At 40.6% G+C, this 11028-nt stretch overlaps 1 non-coding gene across 1 annotated transcript; it reads left to right on the top strand.

Annotated features, from left to right (window-relative positions):
• The first annotated feature begins 200 nt into the window (after window positions 1-200).
• On the top strand, window positions 201-332 carry LOC141415289 (small nucleolar RNA SNORA51). The gene has a single exon (XR_012440272.1). It is a non-coding gene; the product is annotated as a small nucleolar RNA SNORA51 (small nucleolar RNA).
• The last annotated feature ends 10696 nt before the right edge of the window (window positions 333-11028 follow it).

The following is an 11028-nucleotide window of genomic DNA, read 5'->3' as shown; positions in this document are numbered from 1 at the left end:
TGCTCTACCCCTTGAGCCATGCTTGCTTCATTTTGTTCTGGTTATTTTAGAGATGAGGTCTTGAGAACTATTTGCCTGGGCTGGCCTTGAACCTCTGATCCTCCCAGTCTCAGCCTCCTAGTAGCTAGGATTACAGGCATGAGCCTCCAGTGCCTGGCTCCTAATCACCTATTAAAGGTCAAAAAGGGGGGACACATTTGGGCCTCTTGGTGCTTACCATAGGCCGTGTTCTCACACTGACTGTATAGAAAGAGGAGGCAAAGTAAACCTACACCATACCCACCTCAGCCCAGGCCCTGTGTCTGGTCTGTATTATGAATGGGGAGACATGGGGAAGGGGAAAAGTGTGGGGTGGGGGTGTGTGTGTCACATTTGACCTACTAATCCATCTAAAGGCAAATTTAGGCGTCATTACCAGATGATATTTAATAGACACAGGTCATAAGACTTTTATGAGCCTCTAACTGTAGTGGTGACATATTAACAATCATTATCAGTTATACAAACAGGCTTGGGGACTGTTGACAGTAATTAACATTCCCAGTGCTGTGCTGGCCCTGTTCCTAACAAACGGTTTCAGCCACTGAGACATCTGCTAATTAGAAGAGAAAGGCTTCCAACTTTCCATTGCTTCTTTGGCCATGCATACCACACAACTGAAAAGTTGGAGAATAAAAGCTGATGTACTTATGCTAAAACAGCATTTAGAAGCCTTACGGAAGAATCAAGATGAAAACAAACTTTATGCTGTTTCGTGAATCTTCCTCTTGGAGATCTGTAACAGTAGAACTAGAGTTTTCTCTATTGCTCTTTACTCCCATGGTCCTGAGTAAGCAATCATCAGCAATGAAGTAGCCAAGAGAAGCGGGATGAATCTTGTCCTTTGGCCCCTCACTAGCCTTCCTGCCACCTGACTCCCACCCCATGCAAACCCAAGAACTACACAAACTTTCTTCCTTTGTTCTCAGCCACCCCCTAGCTTCCCAGGAGTCCTCACTTAGGCTGCTGTTGAGCCATGTTAGGTTGGACTGTGCCAGGCAGCATGTGGGTTCTTCACCTTAAGTTCTCTACACCGTTTACTTAGCTTTCCTATGGTTTATTCTGACAAGCTCTCTGACATTGGGGGAAGTAGTTCATGAATTATTAGATGACAGAAGAGGCTCTCTGAATTCTAGGACTGAAAGGTTTTCTTTGCTTGATTAACCCACACTCTCTGTAAGAACAGAGATTTCCTATTGCAAAGTTTGAGTAAGTGAAAAGATGATGACAGGGTTTGAATTAATTACATTTACTTCATTTGATAATGGGTAAGAAGCAAGTCACAGGAAGACAACTCAAGAATATATTTTTCTTGGTGTGTGCGTGTGTGTGTGGTCCTGGGGATTGAACCCTAGGGGCCTTGTGCATGCTAGGCAAGCACTCTACCACTGAGTTACATCCCCAGCTCCTAGAAATTATTTTGAGTTGAGCTGCTTAAAATAAATTTCTTTTTTTTTTATTCATATGTGCACACAATGTTTGGGTCACTTCTCTCCCCTTCCCCCACCCACTCCCTAAACCCCCTGCCCCCTCTCTCTCCCCCTCATCCCCTCACTATCCGGCAGAAACTATTTTGCCCTTATTTCTAATTTTGTTGAAGAGAGAGTATAAGCAATAATAGGAAGGAACAAGGGTTTTTGCTAGTTGAGATAAGGATAGCTATACAGGCAGTTGACATGCATTGATCTCCTGTGCATGTGTGTTACCTTCTAGGTTAATTCTTTTTGATTTAACCTTTTCTCTAGTTCCTGGTCCCCTTTTCCTATTGGCCTCAGTTGCTTTAAAGTATCTGCTTTAGTTTCTCTGCATTAAGGGCAACAAATGCTAGCTAGTTTTTTAGGTGTCTTACCTATGCTCACACCTCCCTTGTGTGCTCTCACTTTTATCATGTGATCAAAGTCCAATCCCCTTGTTGTGTCTGCCCTTGATCTAATGTCTGCATATGAGGGAGAACATACGATTTTTGGTCTTTTGGGCCAGGCTAACCTCACTCAGAATGATGTTCTCCAATTCCATCCATTTACTAGCGAATGATAACATTTCGTTCTTCTTCATGGCTGCATAAAATTCCATTGTGTATAGATACCACATTTTATTGATCCATTCGTCAGTAGTAGGGCATATTGGCTGCTTCCATAACTTGGCTATTGTGAATAGTGCCGCAATAAACATGGGTGTGCAGGTGCCTCTGGAGTAACCTGTGTCACAGTCTTTTGGGTATATCCCCAAAAGTGGTATTGCTGGATCATATGGTAGATTAATGTTTAGATTTTTAAGTAGCCTCCAAATTTTTTTCCAAAGCAGTTGTACTAGTTTACATTCCCACCAGCAGTGTAAGAGGGTTCCTTTTTCCCCACATCCTCACCAACACCTGTTGTTAGTGGTGTTGCTAATGATGGCTATTCTAACAGGGCTGAGGTGGAATCTTAGTGTGGTTTTAATTTGCATTTCCTTTATTGCTAGAGATGGTGAGCATTTTTTCATGTGTTTTTTGGCCATTTGAATTTCTTTTTTTGAGAAAGTGCTGTTTAGTCACTTGCCCATTTCTTTATTGGTTCATTAATTTTGGGAGAATTTAGTTTTTTAAATTCCCTGTATATTATGGTTATCAGTCCTTTGTCTGATGTGTAGCTGGCAAATATTTTCACCCACTCTGAGGGTGTTTTCTTCAGTTTAGAGACCATTTCTTTTTTTTTTTTTTCATTTTTCTTTTATTATTCATATGTGCATACAAGGCTTGGTTCATTTCTCCCCTCTTACCACCCCCTCCCTTACCACCCACTCCGCCCCCTCCCACTCCCCCCCCTCAATACCCAGCAGAAACTATTTTGCCCTTATCTCTAATTTTGTTGTAGAGAGAGTATAAGCAATGATAGGAAGGAACAAGGGGTTTTGCTGGTTGAGATAAGGATAGCTATACAGGGCATTGACTCACATTGATTTCCTGTGCGTGGAGAGACCATTTCTTTTGATGAACAGAAGCTTTTTAGTTTTATGAAGTCCCATTTATCTATGCTATCTCTTAGTTGCTGTGCTGCTGGGGTTCCATTGAGAAAGTTCTTACCTATACCTATTAATTCCAGAGTATTTCCTACTCTTTCCTGTATCAACTTTAGAGTTTGGGGTCTGATATTAAGATCCTTGATCCATTTTGAGTTAATCTTGGCATAGGGTGATATACATGGATCTAGTTTCAGTTTTTTGCAGACTGCTAACCAGTTTTCCCAGCAGTTTTTGTTGAAGAGGCTTTTTTTTCTCCATCATATATTTTTAGCGCCTTTGTCAAAGACAATTTGGTTATAGTTGTGTGGCTTCATATCTGGGTCCTCTAGTCTGTTCCACTGGTCTTCATGTCTGTTTTTGTGCCAGTACCATTCTGTTTTTATCATTATTGCTTTGCAATATAGATTGAAGTCGGGTATTGTGATACCTCCAGTGTTGTTCTTTTGACTGAGTATTGCCTTGGCTATTTGTGGCCTCTTGTGTTTCCATATAAATTTCACGGTAGATTTTTCAATCTCTTTAACGAATGTCATTGGAATTTTGATGGGAGTTGCATTAAGCATGTAGATTACTTTTGGGAGTATAGACATTTTTACTATGTTGATTCTACCAATCCATGAGCATGGAGATCTCTCCACTTTCTATAGTCTTCCTCAATCTCTTTCTTTAGAAGTGTATAGTTTTCCTTGTAGAGGTCATTCACATCCTCACCTCACATTCCTTGTAGAGGTGTCATTCACAAACACCTAGGTGTTTGATTTTTTTTTGAGGCTATCATAAATGGAATTGTTTTCATATATTCTTTCTCAATTTGTCCATTATTAGTGTATAGAAATGCTAATGATTTTTCTATGTTGATTTTATATCCTGCTACCTTGCTATAGCTATTGATGGTGTCTAGGAGCTTTTGAGTAGAGTTTTTTGGGTCTTTAAGGTATAGGATCGTGTCATCTGCAAATAGGGATATTTTGACAGTTTCTTTACCTATTTGTATTCCTTTTATTCTTTCTTCTTGCCTAATTGCTCTGGCTAAGAAATTCCAGTACTATGTTGAATAGGAGTGGAGATAGTGGGCATCCTTGTTTAGTTCCTGATTTGAGAGGGAATGGTTTCAGTTTTTCACTGTTAAGTATAATGCTGGCTGTAGGTTTTATATATATAAATATATATGTAGGTTTTACATAGCTTTTATAATATTGAGGTACTTTCCTTCTATTCCTAGTTTTCTTAGCGCTTTTATCATGAAAGGGTGTTGGCTCTTATCAAAGGCTTTTTCTGCATCTACTGAGATGATCAAATGGTTTTTGTTTTTGCTTCTGTTAATGTGGTTTATTATGTTTATTGATTTTTGTATGTTGAACCATCCCTGCATTCCTGGGATAAAGCCTACTTGGTCGTGGTGAATGATCTTTTTGATGTGTTGTTGAATTGGGTTTGCCATTATTTTGTTGAGGATTTTTGCATCAATGATCATTAAGGAGATTGGCCTATAGTTCTCCTTTTTGGAGGTGTCTTTGCCTGGTTTTGGGATAAGTGTAATACTGGCTTCATAAAATGTGTTAGGCAGTTTTCCTTCCCTTTCTATTTCCTGCAACAGTTTAAGGAGGGTTGGTGTCAGTTCTTCTTTAAAGGTCTGATAAAATTCAGCAGAGAATCCATCCGGTCCTGGACTTTTCTTTTTGGGGAGACTCTTGATTGATGCTTCAATTTCATTTTGTGTTATAGATCTATTCAGGTGATTAATTTCCTCTTGGTTCAGTTTTGTATGATCATATGTATCTAGGAATCTGTCCATTTCTTTAAGATTTTTGAATTTATTTGAATATAGGTTCTCGAAGTAGTCTCTGATGATTTCCTGGACTTCCATGGTGTTTGTTGTTACTTCCCCTTTTGCATTCCTGATTCTACTAATTTGGGTTTTTTCTCTCCTCATTTTAGTCAGGTTTGCCAGGGGTCTGTCGATTTTGTTTATTTTTTCAAAGAACCAACTTTTTGTTTCATTAATTCTTTGTGTGGTTTTTTTTGCTTCTAGTTCATTGATTTCAGCTCTTATTTTTATTATTTCTCTCCTATTTGTTTTGGATTTGCTTGTTCTTGTTTTTCTAGGAGTTTGAGATGTATCATTAGGTCATTGATTTGGGATCTTTCAATCTTTTTAATATATGCACTCATGGCTATAAAATTTCCTTTCAGGACTGCCTTTGCTGTGTCCCATTGGTTCCAGTACGGTGTGTTTTCATTTTCATTGACTTCCAGGAACTTTTTAATTTCCTCTTTTATTTCATCAATGACCCATTGTTCTTTAAGCCATGAGTTATTTAGTTTCCAGCTGTTTGCATGTTTTTTGTCTTTATTTTTGTTGTTGAGTTCTAGTTTCAATGCATTGTGATCAGATAGAATGCATGATATAATTTCTATTTACTTATATTTGCTGAGGCTTGCTTTGTGCCCTAGGATATGATCTATTTTGGAGAAGGTTCCATGGGTTGCTGAGAAGAATGTATATTGTGTAGAATTTGGATGAAATGTTCTGTAGACATCAAGTAGGTCCATTTGATCTCTTAAGTGATCTCTTAAAGTAGGATTTCTTTATTGATTTTTTGTTTGGATGACTTATCTATTGATGATAATGGGGTGTTAAAGTCTCCCACAACCACTGGGTTGGAGTTAATATATGCTTTTAGGTCCTTTAGGGTATGTTTGATGAAATTGTGTGTGTTGACATTAGTGCATATAGGTTGATAATTCTTATTTCCTATTGGTCTATTTCCCCTTTTATTGGTATCAAATGTCCTTCTTCAGTAAGTTTTTCAGCATGGAGGTGTAGCTCAGTTGTCTCATCAAAGGAAGAGAGAAAAAAAAGAGTCTGGAGACAGGTCTGTGAATGGTATCTGAGGCTGTGGCTTACCTGCCCACTGTTGTCAGCCTGCTGTTGCTGGAGGCTTTATTTATGCAGATCTCAGGAGTGAGCTTAACACTCACCTAGCCCCTCAGGCTTGCTTTACTTAGAGTTTTCCTGGGCACTACCGCCACTGCTACAAGCTCTCCCCTTTCCAAGCACACTGGGGGAGGTGACATTGCACCAGCTTTCTCAGGCCTGCGTGTTCATTTACAGTTCACATGGGAAGTGGGTCTTCCCCCCTCTCCTGTGGAGTTTTCCTCCCATTGCTACTTTTACAAGCTTTCCCACTCCCAGTTGCTGGGTGTGTGCCACCACTCCTGTCTTCTCCAGCCAGCTTGTTGTGAGGGATTTCCACTCCCTCCCTCTTCAGTGCTCAGAGCACCCTGCCCTCTTTGCTATGTGTCTTTTTTGTTGTTATTGCTCATTATTCAGTTTTTTTTTCTTTTTTCCCTGGGTGGTGGTTGGTCTGTCCAGGGGGCTATGCTGATCTGGCCCAGGGTTGTTTGTGGGAGTACCGCATGCCACTTAGCTCAACTTGTGGTCTGCATCTTCCCAAGCCATCTGGGCACTGTCATCTGGCGGTGGAGTGGGAGCCCTCCTGGTTTCTCCATTAAATGTGAAGTGGAGATGCTATGCACAGGTTGGAGGTGTGGAGAAGTCAAAGTTTTGCCTCTTCTCGGTGGTTTTTCCTATAAGGTGTATCTTCAGTGTCTCTCCAAGATTTTACTTTAGGAAGCACTCTTTCTGCTTCCTCCCTCTAGCCACCATCTTGGAATCTCTCAAAATAAATTTCTTTATCTTAGACATAATATCCTCAGTGGATTGAGATCAGCATTCTGGGAATAAAAATTTTGCCTGAGCCAGAAGGAGAAGGGAGGAATGCTGTATTTTGAAACACACTTAGATAGACTAATGAGGTTGGGGGAAATAATATTCTGAAATGAGAGCAGTGAAGGGAAGGGGTTCAGAAATGGAAGTAGGAGGCCAAAAAGAGAGTTTGGCCTTCATTGTAATTTTTCTCTAGGGTCTTGGTGGCAACCAGTTATCCAATGCTTTGCTGTTAGGTTCCAAAAGTCACACCAAACCATTTTGCTCAAAATTTCTAGTCAAGCAGATGCTGTCTCCACATATCAGCACCAGCTCTCCTTTGTCTCTCTTGTCCCTGTTGTATGGAAAGTTAGAGAAAGCAAAGAAAGATCAAAACTAAGTACAGGAGAATATTTCCTGAAAATACTTAATGCTGTATTTAGAATTCCAGAGAGTTAGAGCAGGGAGGGAACCTTGGTGATTCCCTAATTTAATTTTCTTTTTTTAGCTGAGACCCAGAGAGGGTAAGAGTCTATCTAGGTCTTAAAGCATGCTGGTTCTCAAAGTCTGTCCAATGGCTATAGAACGGTGCTGAGAATGGGGTGGAGGTGGAGGAAATGGTCTTTCTTATCAAGCAAGAATACTTGAGCAGAAAGGAAGCCATGTTGTGGCTGGATAGCTTTAATTAAACCTTTTGTAATTATTCATTCCATAGTTGAGATCTGGATTTTTTTGCTTTCGGCTGATGTCTGGTATTAGACTGATTAAAGAATAGTCTGTTAAGCAGACAATGGCTTCAAGAGACCTGAATACCATGAGTGAAGTCAAATGATTTAAATCCTGATTCAGAGCAAAAGATTTATGAAGCTAGCCCAGAAGTGTATCTCCTAAAGTCACTGAGAAGAAACAGAGTCTCAAACATAAAGTAGGCACAGAGAGCAAGAGGAAGATGCTCAGAAAAGAACATCACCAATGACATGTTTTGTAAACAAGTTCTTCTCCCTGTTCCCCAATACAGGGGTCTGCCACTATGGCATATTCCTAGTCAAATGGCCTCCTGATGTTTTCAGTTTAGTTGGATAGACAATTTAGTGACTCATGGGGAAAGCTGGATGTTAAGCCAACTGCATTAAATCATTACATGGACATTTCAGTAAAAAAAATCCATCCAATTGTTATTTTTCTTGCTAGGCACAGATGAGAAGTTGTCCTCAAAATATAAGAGATCTTTTCTATGGCCTGGTTTTTCAATTTGCCAACTTTATCAGGTGTGAGGTATTTCAGTCCACATATTTAACTTCCCATGTTCTTCCTCTCAGTACTCCTGGGGATCACATCAACAGTCCCAGGATGAGCCCCCACAGCCTTGCTGGCTATCTCATCAAATGTTTCTTATAATGAGTCTTCAGACAGTTTGTTCTAGCACATGTAGTCTCCTTCACAAATTTGTACTTCATTTAAAACAATGACAGAAATATTCAATGGATGCTTTTGACTTTACCATCGACGGGAATACTTTAAGTTCAAACCATGGGTCAACAGGGAATCCTACTTATCTCATACCAAATCCCTAGGCCAACTCAGTTTTAGTATAAATATCTGAGTGAAGGCCTATTCTGGGTTAGATTTAGGGAATCTGCCCAGAGATCATCCTCAAAAAACTAGTGCATTACTTTGTATGCCTTTTCCCTTGGCCCATCTCATTTTCTATACTAACCTGAATGCTTGGGTGTCAGTCCCCTAAGCAAGACCACCTGATTTGGCCAAAGTCACAGATGGAGTTTCTTTTTATTCACAGTACTTATCAGAGAATGATCATTTATCAAAACACAGGATGTTTTTCCAACAATAGTCACTTCTGCTTCTCAGTTAATGTCATCAACAAGGCGTGAGGGGCTTCTGGATATTGGCTGGGTGGCCTATATCACCTGTGGGCCTCATGCTAGAAAGCTGGCTGAGAGTTCAGAAATTATTGACCAGAACAGGGTTTCACACTTGGGTAAGGAGACAGGCCATGGCTTTGAAATGCATGTAGGTGTCTGACTCCATCCGTAAGTTCCCACAGAGTGCCTTCCAGAAGTCTGTCTGACAGGCCTGACAGAAGGCAGACATTAATACAAAATGGGCAGTCACAGATGGGCCAAGAAGATCGAAACCAGTGAAAAGACAGCCAAGATGGCAGATTTTAATTATTTTAAAGTCATGAAGGCAAAGAAAATGAGGAACAGCATAACTGAGAATGAAATTAAGAAATTTCAGGGGCAGCTATCCTTAGGAACTTTAGCATCCATTGCTAAGGCTGTGACTGCTGCTGCTGCAGTCATAATTCCAACAAGCACAGTGACCCCATGGACGTGAACAGTCCAGCCCAGAACATTCTTGCCTAGAAGGCCACAGGCCGGAAGGCAGGACCTCCTATAGAAGCTCAGGAGAGTAGAAACTCCAGTCAAGAAGGCACCTGCTCGATTGGTAGCTGGTTGGAAAGCATGCAAGGCTATTATAGAAGTAAGAAAAGTTCTTTTTATAAAAATTCTAAACAAAAAGAGAGAGAGCTTCTAAGAAAGGCGTGGTCTTCATGGCAAGTATTTGACTTGCTTCACTGCCAATAAAATGGGCTTGCAGTGAGCAGCATTTGGCAGCCTTGATCCTGTTGGCTTTATTAGAAAAGGCTTTCTTCATTTTCAGCCTTACTGAAATCTGAAATCTTTAATCTTTATTTTTTGGTTCCCTCTCCAGAATGATTTTTCTAGTCTGCTCACCATCCTCTGACAAAGGCAAGCAACAGCCAAGTTGAAATCACCCACAACCAGTTTGCTTTTTCAGCTTCTACTGTTCCCTCCCTCGTGATAGGCATGCATCCTTGTAATCCTTCACTGGAGTTAATACAGTACAAAGCACTGCTTGCATTTGGCTTGGTCAGTGCAATTATTCTCTGCCCAGGGAAATATCAGCAGGGAACAGAGACTAGCAAGAGAAGCAAACAAACATGGGTTTATTCCTTACTGAACCAGAAAGCAAAGCCACCGTCTGTGTCTACAAACACTTCCAGGAGGCTCAGACATAAGTTACCCTGACTTTAAGTTATAAATCCATATGCTTGGCAGAGGTTCCTGGGGTTTCCTTGGTGAGTAAGAAGCCCTTGGAGACTTTGCAGAATCAGTAGTTACCTCTGAGTAACCTATGCATTGTCTCTGGCATTCAGTGTTTTATGAGAATTTCATTATAATTAATTCTCCATTCCCTCTTTTTTCCCTCCTGCTACATGGCTGGCTTTGATCTACTCAGTAATATCTCATTCATCTCAGGCTCTTCTGCTTCAAGTTTTCTTTATCAGCTCTATTTCCTGGGGCCCGCTGCTGTTGCCGTAGCTTTTATGTCAACTTTTTTTCCTGTCCTAAACTTTGCTTCATTTTCTTTTTTATTGCAGTTCTGGAGTTTGAACTCAGGGCGTACTCCTTGAGCCACTCCACCAGCCCTTTTTTATGGAGGGTTTTTTAAGATAGGGCCTCATGGAACTATTTGCCTAGGCTGGCTTCAAACCACAATTCTCCTGATCTCTGCCTCCTGAGTAGCTAGGATTATAGGCGTGAGCCACCGGTGCCTGGCTGGCTTCACTTTCTTAATACTTTTTTTTTTTTTTAAATATGAGATGGAATGAGAGAGCTGAGAGGATAAAAACTACTCTTTCAAACTCATGCCCACTCCTGAAAACATGAACTGGAAAATTTACCAGTTAGCTGAATTCCTTAGGCCTGAAAGCAATTTTAGCCTTAAATAATGAAAGTGAGCAAAATGTACAATTCTAAGGGGACTGAGTTAAGTAAGAAATTGTCTCCATTTGCTATTGTCTTATTGCCTTTAATGTCAAAGGAAAACTCCTCTAGTGGTTTCTCCATCTGGACTCTTTCACTCTGCCCTCTGTGGAGAATGGAGAGAGGTAAGGTGACTTCAGAAAGCATAGAAGCTCTCCTATGGAGAAATTTGGTTTGGATGAATACAAAACTAATGAGAAAATTCATACCTCCTCTTAAATTCCTGGCATCCAGACCTATGCCCCAACTCTGGGCTTATAATGGACCCACTTGGTGGGGTCTGTGGTATTCTCTGCTCCCCAAATATAAAGCGGTTTCATGAAAAAGACCCTGTGTGCTTTTCTTACTGATAAGGATCCTGTAACATCTTCCCATGCAAACCAAACACTCCAGCAATCCTCTGCCCATCAAGCTCCTGCCATTTCTCCAAGAACCAGATGCTTCCTTTCCCCAAAATGACAAAGG

This window comes from Castor canadensis, chromosome 12, assembly GCF_047511655.1.
Source record: "Castor canadensis chromosome 12, mCasCan1.hap1v2, whole genome shotgun sequence".
Taxonomy (NCBI): domain Eukaryota; kingdom Metazoa; phylum Chordata; class Mammalia; order Rodentia; family Castoridae; genus Castor; species Castor canadensis.
The sequence above is the reverse complement of the archived record's forward strand: the minus strand, read 5'-3'. Positions and strand labels throughout refer to the sequence as shown.